We start from the raw sequence: 15740 nt of genomic DNA on the forward strand, positions 1-15740 counted from the left end.
TTGTTTTATTTTGCATAATTTGAGGAAGGTCATTTAAACCTCCTCATCTATTTTTGTAATAATCTATTTTTAGTTTTATAGTTTACTATTTAAACCGCTCTCATGCATTTAAAGAGGGGTCCAAAATTTTTATCAGAAACAATCTCCAAAACATGCACTTTTGTCCCTTTGATGAAGTTCTAGTGAAATGAATGGAACATGATTTATTTTCATCTTATCTAGCATAGTCTATTGAAATTGCACTTTTGTACTCTTAGATGGTGTTAGATTGATTGGAAGTAGATCAATATTGCTGAAACACATGAGTAGGACTTATTACAAATGGTACTTTTATCTTGTAATTCTGTTTTACTTATGTGTTAAGCAATAAATTCGCTTCGAGTTGTTTATGTATGAAAGTTTGAATCTTGGTTAGCATTATTGCACTTTTGTATGGTGATGACCTTAAATTTTATGTTGAATACATGAATAATTTCTTATGCGATATATCTTTCACAATCATTTTAGCCAACTATTTATCCAAAAAGATTATTGTTAAGACGATTTCATTTCTTATTGCAGTTGAATGATATTTATTGCCAATTTCTTTGAGACATTTTTGTAGATTGCATACTTCAAATTTATTCTCATGTATATTCATAGCTAGATAGTGTTTAAATTAGGATATATATATATGTGACTATTAGTTTAGATTAGATTACTTTTAGCTTAAACATTACTCCAAAATATCACATATCACCCCATCAACTATCATAAATTGGATTGGGAAACTAGTCGCATTATCCCCAGTCGGATCCACTACACCAAAAGGAAAAGGAACTGCCAACCAAGGTCCGGACTAGGTGGTTTTCCCCCATGTTATAAGCAATGATTTTCGAGGCTTCAACAAGACCACGTTTCATAATTTTTCAGACTGGATTCTCCTAGTAAACAACAATACAAATGAAGGCCTCATTTCATCAAATTTTCATACTAGACCCATCAGGACTTTCAAACTGCATCAACCAATGAACAATCAAATCACTGTCACTAGAACAATTGTTATACCCAAAAACCTACATCATCAAACAGAACCAGCTGTAACCTCAAAAATCATGCAGCAGATGTATACACTACTTTACTGAACCCAACCTACATGTATACATTACTTCCTTTAACCAAACCTATGTATACCTTAAAAACTACTGAAACATAAAACTTTTGAATCAAGTCTGTACCAACGAAAAATATAGTGAACATCCACTGTTAATTTACAAAGCTTTACATAGGAAGTAGCAGAGATAACCTATCTCACTCAGACAATCAATCAATCAGACACCAAACTCCTTATGCATTCAGTTTTACATTCAGATCTAGGAAGACTTCATTGACAGACAATAGTAAAACAATAGAACTGATTAGATAGATCAGTCTTTTCTGAAGAATAGGCTTTTCCTTTGTATACACTACTTGGAAGATTCAAACCTGCGTGTATACGTGCTTTTTCTGAGGCAAATCAACATATAGATATGCAAATATTAACTCACAACTTCGTTGCTATTTCAAACTTCAGAAAAACCCAGATCGTGACATTTAAAGAATAAAATAGGTGTATGCAATTAGATCTAGGCCAACAAATATCAGATCATTCAATGATAAGTCATTTCAGGTCTCATGATCTTGATCCAACATTAAATTCAAGTTGCACAAAATATTTCAGATCAAATCACAACATAGCCCCTGTGACATAAAATATATTTCAGATAGATGTATTCTTGAGAAACCCTTTTCACTTGCACACCTTGGCCTTATGATATTTTCCTCCTTATATAGTTTTAGGCCTTTCTCAATACCTCAGACCAAAACCACTTAGGACCCGTGGTATTCTTGGATAGGATCAAATAGTTGTTACTTCTCTCAATATTGTGGGCTAATACCATGGTATTGACCCCTGGTATTGTTTCCCCTTGAATTTCCTTGATTTTCCAACATATACACGCTTTTATTCATGTGAAAGTGAGTGTATATGAACACGCTTTTTTTGTTCTGTAAACCAGCATGTTTACGCTATTTTGACTAAGTGGACCTGTATATACATCTTAAACTTCTTTACACCATCCTTTTCCTTCAACTTCTTTATTCTCATCAATAGACCTTAGTTCCATATTCATGTTCTTCTGTACTAATGCCCTATTACCTCTGAATATACCTATTACACTAAGAGTTGCCTTTTGTCAAAACTAAACTGACCTGTGAGTATATTTCCATCAAGGACAACACTTGTATCATAATGCTAACACATGGTGCACCATTGCAGAGTTTTTAATTTAAAAATAGCAACATGCTAGGTGAAATCGGAGCACTGATGCATATAGTTCTTGATAGCACTAGACAAAGGTTTAATTTAAAAAATGACGGTTGTAAAATTCATTTCACCATTTCGGTGCTATACTCCCATGAAGCACTGGTGTTATTCTTGTTTTGAAATGTCCTCGTTCGTAAGTAACATAATTCACTACAGATGAGTTTTTAATTTAAAAAACCACGATGTGCTTCATAAATAATCCACACTAGTGTGGTTACTTGAGTGCACCAGAAGAAGGTTAAATAGAAAAAAACTTATCGGCCATGAAATTCATTTTTACCATTTGCAATAATGTAGAGCTCTCAAGCACGAGTGCAACCTTTTCCTCTATGAAGCGCCCTGCCATCGGTGCTTCCCTTTCTTACCCTCCTATTCATTTCTCACTGTGTACCTTTTGAATTTTGTGAAACGGTGATGAAATTTATTTTTTTGTTTACTTGGAAACCATGCCTCCCCAATGAGAAAATGTCTAGGTAATTTCTATGTTTCTCCCTAAGTTAACTTTTTAGTGGAGTAGAATTAAAAATTAAGTTAAAAAATGCATTATTTTTATTTGATTTTTCTTTGCAGTGCGTTTGAAACGTTTGGCTCGTACCGTTCTCGACCCACCCTATAAATTTATAGGCTACACTGAAAATCTGTGTGTATCATTAACAAATACATAGGGTCATTACATTCCACGATGAACCACTTTAGAAATGATAATCTTCTAGTGGTACATCTAGTAAAATTAACTTCACGGTGTGTTTTTTAACCTAAATGTTCTAGTGTAGTGCGTGAATGTAAAATTAACACACCAGTGTGAAATGTTATTTCAACATGCTACACTAAAAAAAATAAAAATTTTATGTATGTATGTGAACTGGAAGAAGTGCGTCAAGACGATGTATGCACCGTCTTTGGTGCTTTCCTATTTTTTTGTGCACCATTTCCAATGCGTTCCTATTTTTTTGTCGCATCGAGGTTGATTTTTTTTTTTAATTGAAATTTATATGTCCATATTTATAAACACATTTTCATTTAACAAAAACAAATCATGTTTTATGTATGATGATGTATTTTATATGTCAACCATGCACATACGTCAAAAGAGAGAGGAAAAACAACAGGAAGAGAAAAGAGTTCACCAATACAATATGGTATGTATGTATGCGAACTGAAAGCGATGCATCAAGTCGAGATATGCACCATCTTTGGTAGTTTCCTTATTTTTGTTGTGCACCATGTCCAACACGTTCCTGTTTTTTTGGTGCATCGAGGTTGATTTATTTTTTTAAATTGGAAGTTATATGTCCATATTTATAAACACATTTTCATTTAACAAAAACAAATCATGTTTTATGTATGAAGATTACGTATTTTATATGTCAACCATGCACATACGTCAGAGGAGAGAGGAACAACAACACAAAGAGCAAAGAGTTGACCAATATAATATGGTATGAGGTTGGGACGCATGAGAGAGGAAGCTAAGGGATTTTTACCCTCACCTTATTAACATAGTGACCCAAGGCCTCTTGAGGAATGTAGGCCTCCTTTAGTACTACAAGGAGGCTACGTCCTTGAAGGGGCACTTTGGGTTGATGGAACGACTTATCCATCCGTGGGATTTCCACCGAAAAGCTTTCCATGTCAGTGTTTATCAGTGGTACGAGCCCATTGAGGAGGACATTTATTTTATCTCTAGCCTATACATGATAGGGGAGGAGTTTCCGTAGTTCCTTGATGTCCCCCATGGTGTTCCAACATAGAGTCAACTTGTCTACTCTCAAAGATATGCCGGGGGTCATGTAATTTCTCCAACAAATTTTAAGGTGTCTGGTGTATAACTACAAATCACTTCTTTTAGTGTCAATTCTTTGGTGCAAAGGCCATGATGTGTCAAATGGTCTGCCATTTTTTTGCAAAAATTTTGTATGGCTTTAAATAGATGTTGTGCTATGATACATGGGATGGCGAGCTTCCATTTTTCTTTGGAGTTTTTTTGTTTAGTTTTTGAGAGGTTTCTGGAGATGAGGCCTAATTTTGATTGTCTTGCTCTTAGGCTGATGACTGAGGTGCAGATGCACATGTGGGGCAAGATGATACCCAAGAGGGGCCAACCGAAGTATCTGACCAAGATTTCTGCTGAGGCACTAGGGCTACATGCTAGTGGGGCTAACCACATGTTTTCCTTGGTGCCATGTCCTTATGTGGGGATGGATTAATGACAGTGTCCCAAAATCTTCTTCACACACAATGAACCAACAAAAGATAGAGGTGATATTAGTGGTTTCTTTAAATTAATCTAGTTTCATTTTATTGTCCTAATTAATTAGAATAAAATTTATTCTAACACGTTATGCGACTTGTTTTATTAAATTATTTAATGAAATTGTGTGATTATTGTTGTGTACTATATATTTTGTATAAATTGGCACATTCATTGGGGGCATGCCTCCTCCCCCATTGGATGCAAATGTGGATATGGTCGGGGCCACATAAGGTGAGGGAGGTCTTGATCAGATGCAAATACATAGGGGCATGGGGTTGTGCCGTAGGTTTGATACTAGATTTAGGATGGATTTGGGTGACCAACTCTCTAGAATTTTGGTTGAGGAGGGAGTCTGCCCTTTGACAATTCGAGACATTAGGGAAGATCCTAGGATCCTAGAGATTTAGATAGACTTTCCTGTGATATGATGAGTCTTATGTTTCATATCATCAGAGCTACTAGGTTTATAATGGCATTAAGGAGAGATCATGTCCATGTAATAGATACACAATCTTCACCCAATACTACCCCATCGGATCATGATGATCAGGGTGTTGATCCTTCTAGTAGTACTCCACTTCCTCAAGATGGCCATGCATCAGATACACAATCTTCACCTAGATGTACTACCCCATCGGATCATAATTAGGGTGTCAATGATCCTTTTGGTAATACTCCACCTCCTCATCATTTAGCTCCTGATCACCCACTGCCTCATGTTTCTCCTTAGAGAGAAGAACAACCACCTACTCCTTCTCCTCATAGTTTGACTACTGAGACATTTGACCATTCATCATCTTTTGCTATAGACCAGGTTGTCACTACTATTGTTGTATTAGATATTTTATAGCAGTTTGACTTGTTTGTATATATATATATATATATATATATATATATATATATGGTGCATTTTTTCTATTCATGTTAATGTAGTTAATTTATAAGTTGGTGTTGATGTGTATATTGTTAGGTAATCTTAGATGTGATCATTATGGTTATGCCTTATTAGATTATTCGATTTTTGTGGTAGCTAATGACATTTATATGTGCTAGAGGTGAATATAATTAGATGATGTGTATGTTTGTTAGATGGTTCTCATCTTGATGTTTATTTTTATGAAGTGATATTTGTTATAGATTATGTGTTGGTGAACTTATATCAAAATTATATATATGAAATTACTTGCAAAACTACTTTAAATAAAAAATGCAAAGATATTTTTATAAATTACAAAGTTTGATATTGTTGAAACTATAATTGTAAAATTACCATAAATATTTTTCAATTGCATAGATAGTCATACATATTCATTTTAACTAAATTCTTATTCAAACAAGGGTTGCCACCAACATAGTCCCTACGTATAGAAAACATAGACAATTTTTTTTTTATAAAATATGTCTAAAAAATAGTCACTACAAAACAAAATCAATTTTACACACAATTAAATTGTACAAACCTCTAAACAAAATTACCTTTCTAGTCATAGTCAAGCATAGAAATTACAAAGTTGTGACCTATACTTATAATACAAGAGCTAGACAATATCTAATTAATCTTTGCAATTAATTTTCAAAATGTATATTGCAACATGTAATCATTAAATAAAAATTTCAAAATATTTATAATAAAATTAAAATATATAACTAACTCATCTATAAATCAACTATAATTAAAAAAATTTGTTCATAAAATATTGGATTATAAAAATAACATTACAAATAATTTGATTTTATAAATTTAATAAATTAAAGTTTATTTATTAATAATAATTATGAATGAAGCATTTACAAATTAATAATATAAATGGTAAAAATATTGTCGTGAATATCCATGGTTATGAATCTTGTTATATTGTATGTTTATCGTAACTATTAATCTTTAATATAACCAGCCTAGATTCATTTTAACACTAGATCTATCAACCACGGAGAGGGATCAAATCTCTCGAGGTGAAAACCTATTTTTTGAGTGCAAAACTTGAGGAAAGGTTTTCACCTCGAGAGATTTGATCCCTCTTGGCACTTGATAGATCCGGTGTTAAGATGGATGTTGGTTGGTTTCAGTCGTGTGCAGTCATACAAAATTTGTTGAACATCTAATTATTTTGATAATTTTAAATATGCTAAATATCTATAAGATTAATTTGGTCAATTTCATTTAAAATTTCTTAGCTACCTCATTTTTTCGAGATGAGAGACACTGTTAGTAACTTGGATGATGAAAAATGATGAAATACAAATTTTGAGTGCAAAGTGTCAATGTAAAAATTTTGATAGATAGAAAATATGAATACTAAGAATATAGCCAATTACAAACAATCTTCATTGCAATCAATCTGAAACTATTTTTTCCATTTTCTCATATCGATAATATGAAAAGAGTAGTTGGAATCATAGACCATTCAAAGATTTAACTCCAGCTACTGTAGTAAACAACATACCTTATCTTTGTTTCTCTCTAATATTAATAGTATTTTTCTCCAAAGTCAATCATTGTGACTTACGGAGTGTTAAACCCCAAAAAAATTTCAATGGTATCTATTTTCTATTACTGCATTTGAATGCAAAGTAATTAACAATGTTAATGGTGGAAAATGGGAATAATAAGAATGTTCCCAATTATAAATTCAAGTAAGCAAACATTTTATTTTGGATGAAAATTCAAGTATTGTATTTATGGTTGAATAATTTTCATGTGCAAGCAATCAAATAGAATTATAAATCAATATCTACACTAAAACCAATGCATCTAATGCAAGCAATAAAATATGAGTAGAAATCAACATCTAGGCTAAAATCAATGAATCTAGTGTAAGGTATTAAATATGATTAGAAATCGACATCTACACTGAAATCAATGCATCTGGTGAAAGCAATCAAATGGAATTATAAATCAATATCTACACTGCAACATCATGTGCAAGAAATCAAATAGGAGTATAAATCAACATCGACACTGAAATCAATGCATCTAGTGTAATGTATTAAAAAGAATTTTAAATCGACATCTACACTAAAATCAATGCATATAAGGCATGTGATCAAATAGGATTAGAAATCAACAACTACATTGAAATCAATACATCTATTTTCGTGAAATCTAAAATATTCATGACTTTCTAAATTTAACTTCTATTTCTGTATTTGTCTCAGTGAGACTCTTTCTTCTTCCCTCTCTCCACCTTCCATTCTGTGTCTATCTCCCACCTCCTCTCCTTCTCTCTCTTCCCCTCCCTCTCTGCCCCGTCTCACTCTATCTTCCTCTCCCTAACTTTCTCTATATTTCTCCTCTTTCCTCTCTCCCTCTGTCATCTATATTTATACCTCCCTCCATTTCTCCTTATTTGTCTCTCTATCTCAACCCCCTAAACATATGCCACACACTCTCTCTCTCTCTCCCCATATCTATCTAAATATCTCTCTATCTCTCCCTCTTCCTTTCCCTCTCTATGTCTCCCCCCCCCCCCCCCCCCCCCTCTCTCTCTCTCTCTCTCTCTCTCTCTCTCTCCACTCCATCTCCACATTTCTCTCTCTATGTCTTTCTTCCCCTTCCAACTCCATCTCTCTGCCCCTTTCTCTCTCCTCTCTCTCAAGTCCTCTCTTTTTTTCCCTCCTCTCTCTCCCCTTCTCTCCCACATCCCTATGTCTATGCCCCCATCATACACACATTGTCTCTCCACCCTCCAACTCTATCACTATCTCCCTCCCTCTCTCCTCCTCTCTCTCCCCCCTCCATATAACCAAAAACCTGAATGCGCCGAAATATAAATTTACCTAATTATTACTACAGAAATCACACAACCGAAAACTTGAACACCACGAACTATAAATTTACTAGGTTATTATTACTACAGAAATCACACAATGGAAAACCTAAATTCCAGGAAATTTACCTCCTTATTATTACAGGATATGCACAATTGAATCCTTCGCTTCCTTTACCTAATTTTCTTTGTTATTCAATGAATAAGCTAATCAATCTCTTTTTAAATTGTATATATATCATTTTCAAAATTGAGTTTGTTAATATTAGCCGACACAATTTTTATTTTAATTAATTTCTTTATTTTAAAGTAATGTTATGCATATCTTCAGCATATCTATATATATATATATATATATATATATATATAGCTTATACATATATTTTTTTTAATGTAACATTAAATGACAACATCTCCCTCATATACTGGGCTACAGAGCACCTCTCGGTGCAAAAACGTTATAAAATTAAATCATAATTTTTGTGTATTTTGTTTGATGATGTTCCTGACGACTTTTCAGGTGAACACTTCACCCCTCTTCATGGACATGAGTTATGGTTTTTGGGTATGTGGTATTGATAAACCATGTTATTGGCTTGTGGTATTATAATTTTCTTTTTAATTTAATACTATCCATGGTAAAATGGGTGAATATTCATGGTTAAGAATCTTTTTTATAATGTAAATATTAAATTTTTTTTACGTACCTATTAATTAAATTTAAATATAGTTACAAAAAAATTATCTTAATTTATATGGTAAATGGATGTTAATTTGAAACTACTATTTATATGTTTTATATTTTAACGTGGTACATATATTATGATTTTCTTTCATCTAAAAAAATTATTTGTAATTTTATTAATAAAAACAAAATTACACTATAAAAAATGAATTTAAAAAATATGTACATCTAACGTTCAATGATGGGACCAGCCCGTAGTTTGGTTTATAATTACTAATAATAAGACCTCTGTGTTGTAATTAACAATGTGTGATTAACAACAATTCGGGATCATTACACATATGATTAAGCTCTAATCAATAGATATTTCTGGATATTTGTTTGAGGCATTTATGTCAGTTTTTAATGGCGATGGGTTAGCTGTACTTGCCTCGGTTATTGTTTCCTGCTCGTTGAAGTTACCAAAACCCTTGGCTTTTGGCATTTGACCATTTTTGTTTCTTGCTCTGCAAAGAAATTACAGTGAGGGTTTAGTCTGCGACGAGGGTTTGCATGCAATAGTGTCTTGCTCTATAATGGCACTTGTCTGCTTCTGGTTGTGGTTTCCTCTGCCTGGTTAACACTCTGCTCCGTGGATGTTGTTGTCTCTATTGTTTTTAACTGTCTTTATGTTGTTCACTGTGGTTGCATTCCGGATTAATTTGCTGTAGATTTCCTTGGTTTCCAGGTCGCGTTCACAACGGACCCTGGGCTTGGTTTCGGCCGACTTCAACAAGGTATGTCCTCTCTTCCTTGCTAAAGTTATCTGCTCAATTTTTCGGTGGTGCTAAGGTTGGCCTCTCCTTGTGAGCAGGGCTCCCTTTTGTGTTTGCGACCCAAGTTTGAGCCTGAGCTATCGGTGCTAACTATCCTTCGGTAAGGGAAATCAACACTTTTGCCTCCACTATTTGCTATTGCTTTGCACTCTTGTTTCTGGTATGCGTTCACTAACTTGCCTCTGTTGTTTTTGTTGCAAGTTGGGGTTTGGCTCCTGATCGAGTCATGACTCGGACTCCGTCAGTGGAACGGGTAGGGTCGTTCTCTGCTATAAATTCTCCATTTGTAGTCTTTCCTCTCTACTTGTTGGTTTAGTTTGCCAATAGGTTAGTAAACGAGAGGGTTGGCTCCTCTGACTGTTGTTTCGCATTCAATAGCCTCGGCTACAGCTTGTAATTGGTTTACTTGTTCTTCTCGGCAATACTATAGTTTTACAGGGTTTCAAACCCTAGCTTTGCTGTTTTTCACTGAGGAAGTCATTCTGGTTCCTCGCTACTTGTCTTATATTTTTGAGGAGTGTTATTTTGTTACAATGTGCCAACCTTAATTTATATGTAATGGAAATGAAAAGAATTGGTTACAAATGGCTACCTTTGTCGTGGAGGAATTTTTTTCTAAATTTGCATCCTGTTGCTTTCTGCTTTCGTGGTTGCTTGCGTCGTGGTTCTTGTACTAGTGTTGCTTGCTGGGTTCTGTTGCCTTGCTCCTCGTTATAATGTGCTTTTTGTTCTCGTCTTCGAATATTGACAACTCTGTCTCTGCATGTTAGGAAAAGTTTGCTATACAAATACAGGAATGCATCTCGTTGTTTAATTTGTCACACTCAGTATTTAATAGAAAAGAAAGAAATTTAAATGAAAGGATTGCCTGTGATAGATGGATTCAGATTCAGGAACTTGATAATCATTATCTGCTATATTAAATTACCGTTCTCTTCAATGGAACCTTTTCAGAATGATTTACATTTAGTTTTTGTATTGTTTTCCCATAGTTACCTGAACTGTGCACAGTTACGCTTCAGTTGTTTTTTTTAGTTACATAATTGTTAACTTATTCGGGTCTTCTTGTGCTATAAGATTTACAATTGATATAGATTTTTTTTTTTCTAAATGAATGAAACAACTATAAGAGGAATTACTCAGTAAAAGACAGACAATGTCGACAATGACCCTAACTAACTATATTGTTCCTGGGTTTCCCTAACTAATATAGAAATTAAAAGAAACAAGTCTCTACACTCTTCTTTGACCAATTGAACATAAAGAAAACCAAATACTGATAAATCTTTCCACCCTGGCTGAGACGAACACCCGGTCATGGTGCCCTTAGCTGGATGCTCCTGCATCAGGCTCCCGGGGTATGAAAGATTCATGACTCCCATCCATGAGCTTCTCGACTAAATAACCCACTTGCTCTATCTGTCTGGCGTTAAGCCACGAATTGTCCTCATTAGGACGGTTCTTCCACTTGACTAGATATTGCAGATACTCTTTCCGGCAAGTTCGCTTGGCCACCTGAGTGTTGAGGATCCTCTCGATCTCGAGGGGTTGAACGTAAGGCATTTGTCTCATCCAAGACTCACTTTCATCCTATGTGTCCTGTGTAAGTTGTGCTGTACTGTCTTCCTCTGGATCAGCAGTGTATGGAAACATGTCTGCCACATTAAAGATGGGCAACATGCCTATTCCTGGTGGCAGCTGTATTTCATAAGCGTTCGCTGAAAAGTTCCGGAGAATTTTGCAGGGGCCTATCTTTTTGTACTTCAGCTTGTTATATGCGCCTCTAGGAAAACGCTCCTTGCGCAAATGCATGAGGACTTCATCCCCCACATTAAACTGCACCTCTCTCCATTTCAAATCTGCTCGCTGCTTATATTTTTTACTGCTATCCTACAACTTTATTTTCACCTACTCGTGAAGATCGTTCATCGCCTTGGCGAAATCTTCCCCATCAACACTCCGTCTTTCCTGCTTCCCTAGATCTCATAACTCATGCACTCCGCGAGGATGCATGCCATATAAGATCTGAAAAGGACTGAAACTCGTGCTACGGTTGGGCGAGTCGTTATAAGAGAACTCCGCCTGGGCATGTACTCGATCACACATTCGTGAATTTTCACCGATCAAACTTCGTAGCAGCTTCCCCAAGCTCCTGTTTACCACCTATATTTTCTCGTCAGTCTGCGGGTGATAAGCAGAGCTAAAACTTAACTGCGTGTCCATCTTCTTCCACATGGTGCACTAAAAGTGCCCCATAAAATTCATGTCTCTGTCAGAGAGAATGGACCTAGGTAGACCGTGTAGCCAGATGATCTCTATAAAGAACAAGTGGGACACGTGAGTGGCATCGCTGGTTTTTATGCAAGGGATGAAATGTGCCATCTTTGAAAACTGGTCTACTATTACCATCACCAAATCATAACCCCGTTGCGTCCTTGGTATACCCAAGACGAAGTCCAAGCTGGCCGAGTCCCACGGTCTACTTGGAATGGGCAATGGCATGTAGAGTCCCGTATTCTGACTATGTCCTTTCACCAACTGACACACTTTACATCTAGTCACAAATCTCTGCACATCCCTTCACATTCTTGGCCAAAAATAAAAATGGTTAAGCTGCTCTAATGTCTTGTCTATGCTAAAATGTCCAGCTAGACCTCCACTTTGCTTCTCCTGAATGATATTCTCTCTCATTGAATAGTCAGGAATGCATAGCTATCCCCCTTTAAACAATAGCTTCTCCTGCAAGTTATAGTCCAACCACAGACTATTGTTTATCATCAAAGGATTTTGACAGGCTTCATAAGCCTCTTTGAAATCCGTGTCGGTATGATACATGTCTTTCAAATGCTCAAAGCCCAGCACTTGTATCATACTCTCCTACAGAAGCAAGGCTCTTCTGCTTAACGCATCCACCAGCTTGTTGGCCTGCTCACTAATGCCTTTCAACACAAAGGTGAAACTTTGTAAATATTCAACCCATTTAGAATGCTTGTAATTCATCTTGTGCTGTTGCATCACATATTGCAGTGCAGAATTATCTGAGAATAAAACAAACTCATTCCCCAGCAGATAATGTCTCCAATGCTTTAGTGCTTGGACGACAGCATAGAATTCCTTGTCATAGGATGAATACTTCTGCCTACTTTCATTCAACTTCTCGCTGAAAAACACAACAGGTTTTTCTTCTTGGCTAAGTACAGCTCCAATGGCCGTACTGCTTGCATCACAGCGAACCTGAAAAAGCTTTTTAAAATCTGGAAATCTCAGGATCGGTCTTTTTGTGATCTTCTTCTTCAATAGCTGAAAACTTCTTTCTGATGCCTCGGTCCAACGAAAAGGCTGACTTGCCTTCTTTATAGTGTCCAACATAGGTGCACAAATTTCACTGAAATTTCTTATAAATTTATGGTAAAAACTTGCCAGCCCATGAAAACTACGTACCTCAAATAGACGTTTTGGGGATGGCCAGTTGACAATTGCTGCAGTCTTCTCTGGGTCCATCTTCAACTCATTTTCTGCAATCACAAAACCCAGATAAACCAATTCTTTTTGCAGAAAATTTCATTTTTTCAGATTTATCAGCAACTTATTCTGCTGCAAATTTTCCAGCACATTTTGAACATGTCGGAATTGTTCCTCCCTTGTCTTGCTGAAAATTAATATATCATCCAGGTACACGATTACAAACTTTCCAATGAATTCTTTCAGCAATTCATTCATCAGTCACATAAAGGTACTGGGTGTATTACTCAGTCTAAATGGCATTACCAACCACTCATACAGTCCTTCATTGGTCTTGAAGGCTTTCTTCCATTCATCCCCTTCCCTAATTTGGATCTGATGATACCCACTCTTTGAATCAATTTTCAAGAAGTATGCTGCCCCACTCAGGCAGTCCATCATGTTGTCCATCCGTAGCAGTGGAAATCTGTACCTGATGGTGATTTTGTTGATGGCCCTCGAATCCGTGCACATTTGCCATTCTCCTCCTTTCTTGGGAGCGAGAACTGTTGGAACTGCGCAAGGGCTCTAACTTTCCCTTATCAGCCCTTTATCTAGCAATTCCTGCACCTGTTTTCTGATTTCTTCATTGTCTTTGGTGCTCATCCGATACGCTGCCTTATTCGGTAGACTTGCTCTAGGTATAAAGTCAATATGATGACTTATACTTCTCTTGGGGGGGAATTTATCCGGTAAGTGGTCCACTACTATATCGTTGAATTCCTGCAGCATCTGCTGAATTTCCGCAGGTAAATCTGGCACCTCTATGTGTAACAGCACCATCTCTTCTCTTCTTACAACAACATAACTTACTTCACTATCTTCAATCTGCTTCAAAAATTGTTTTCCACCCATTAATAACACTCTCGTCTCACTTGTTTACGCTGTCTCTTCTTCTTTGATGGGCACATGCGTGTGCTTGATCCCATCTTTGACAAACTTATAACAATTCGTCTTCCCGTCATGTACTACCTTCCTGTCATACTGCCATGGCCTTCTTAGCAGTATATGACATACATCCATTGGCATTATATCACAAATAACTTATCCTTATATCTGCCAATGTGGAACTCAACTTCGCACTGTTCATCCACCAAAAACTGATGGCCTTTTTGTAGCCATGATACCTTGTAACGAGTGGGGTGCTTCAGTTGCTTCAACCCCAACTTCTCTACCATCTCCGTGGCAACCAGATTATCTGTGCTCCCACTGTCGATAATCAGCTTGCAGCATTTTCCGTGTGATTTACAAACTGTCCAAAACAATGCTTTCCTTTGAGTTTGGTCAGTTGTTTCTTTGGCTGGTTTCAGCAACACTTTGTTCAAAACTAAGGCTTCCCCTATTTCTGGCACATTTTCTGCTTCCTAGGGAGGTGCATCTGCTTCCTCTAGCTGTGCGACATACACACCTCTCTATCCAGCTTGTTCCACTTTAGGACACTCAAAAGATTTGTGCCCCCACTTATGGCACCTGTAGCACTGATAGTTAGCTCCTCTACCTCGGCCACTTCCTCTTCGTCGCTGATATGGCCTACCACCTCTAGTGCTGTCACCTTTTTCTGCTGTCCCAAAAGTTTTGGAACTGCTGCCTTCTTCACTATTGCTGGCAATTCGCCCTCTACCATAAGACTGTCCTCTTCCTCTGCCAGTTCCCCATCCTCTCCTAGCATTTTGTTTTCTGGTGATATTCTCCTATGCCTTCATAGCACTTTCGTATGATTCTTCTATATTTTTCGGAGAAAGAATGTTGATTTCATCTAATATTTTGGTTGTTTTCTCTGGGGTGTCCTCTGTATAAATAGCTCTTAAATGTACCCGGTAGAATTCTTCAGTGTACTCTCTTACTGTCATCCCTTTTTGTTTCAGATTCTGCACTTGCCAATGCAGTGCAATCTGGTAATCCTTGGGCAGAAATATTCCTTTCAATTTGGCCACCATCCTTGACCATTTCTTTATCGAAAACTTATTCATCCTTCTTCTCTCCGCTTGGACACTGTCCCACCACAAGGCTACATGTCCATTCAATTTTGCTGAAGAAAACTTAACTCTTTGATCTTCACTGACCTCTTCACACTCGAAATATTTATCCAGTTCGCTGATCCAGTCTAACAGAACTTTTATGGACAGGCTGCCATCATAATTTGGAATTTCTAGTTTAGGCTTGCTACTCACCAATAGGACTGATCTCAACAATCTCATTTCTGTCCCTTCTTCATCCAATCCATATGTTGTCACTATGGCTTCTTCTTTGCTGTCATCTCTTACCTCTGGATCCCTCCTCCTTCCTGCCTCAACTGCCTCCAAACGGGCAATAAGGATCCTGATTTCCTCCCGCAATCCTTCATTTGCTACTCTCTGAGCACCTCTTCCACGTC

The sequence above is a fragment of the Pinus tabuliformis genome, chromosome 4_2, assembly GCF_031772625.1.
Source record: "Pinus tabuliformis cultivar Carrire ecotype Pingquan chromosome 4_2, CPIR1, whole genome shotgun sequence".
In the NCBI taxonomy this organism is placed as follows: Eukaryota; Viridiplantae; Streptophyta; class Pinopsida; order Pinales; family Pinaceae; genus Pinus; species Pinus tabuliformis.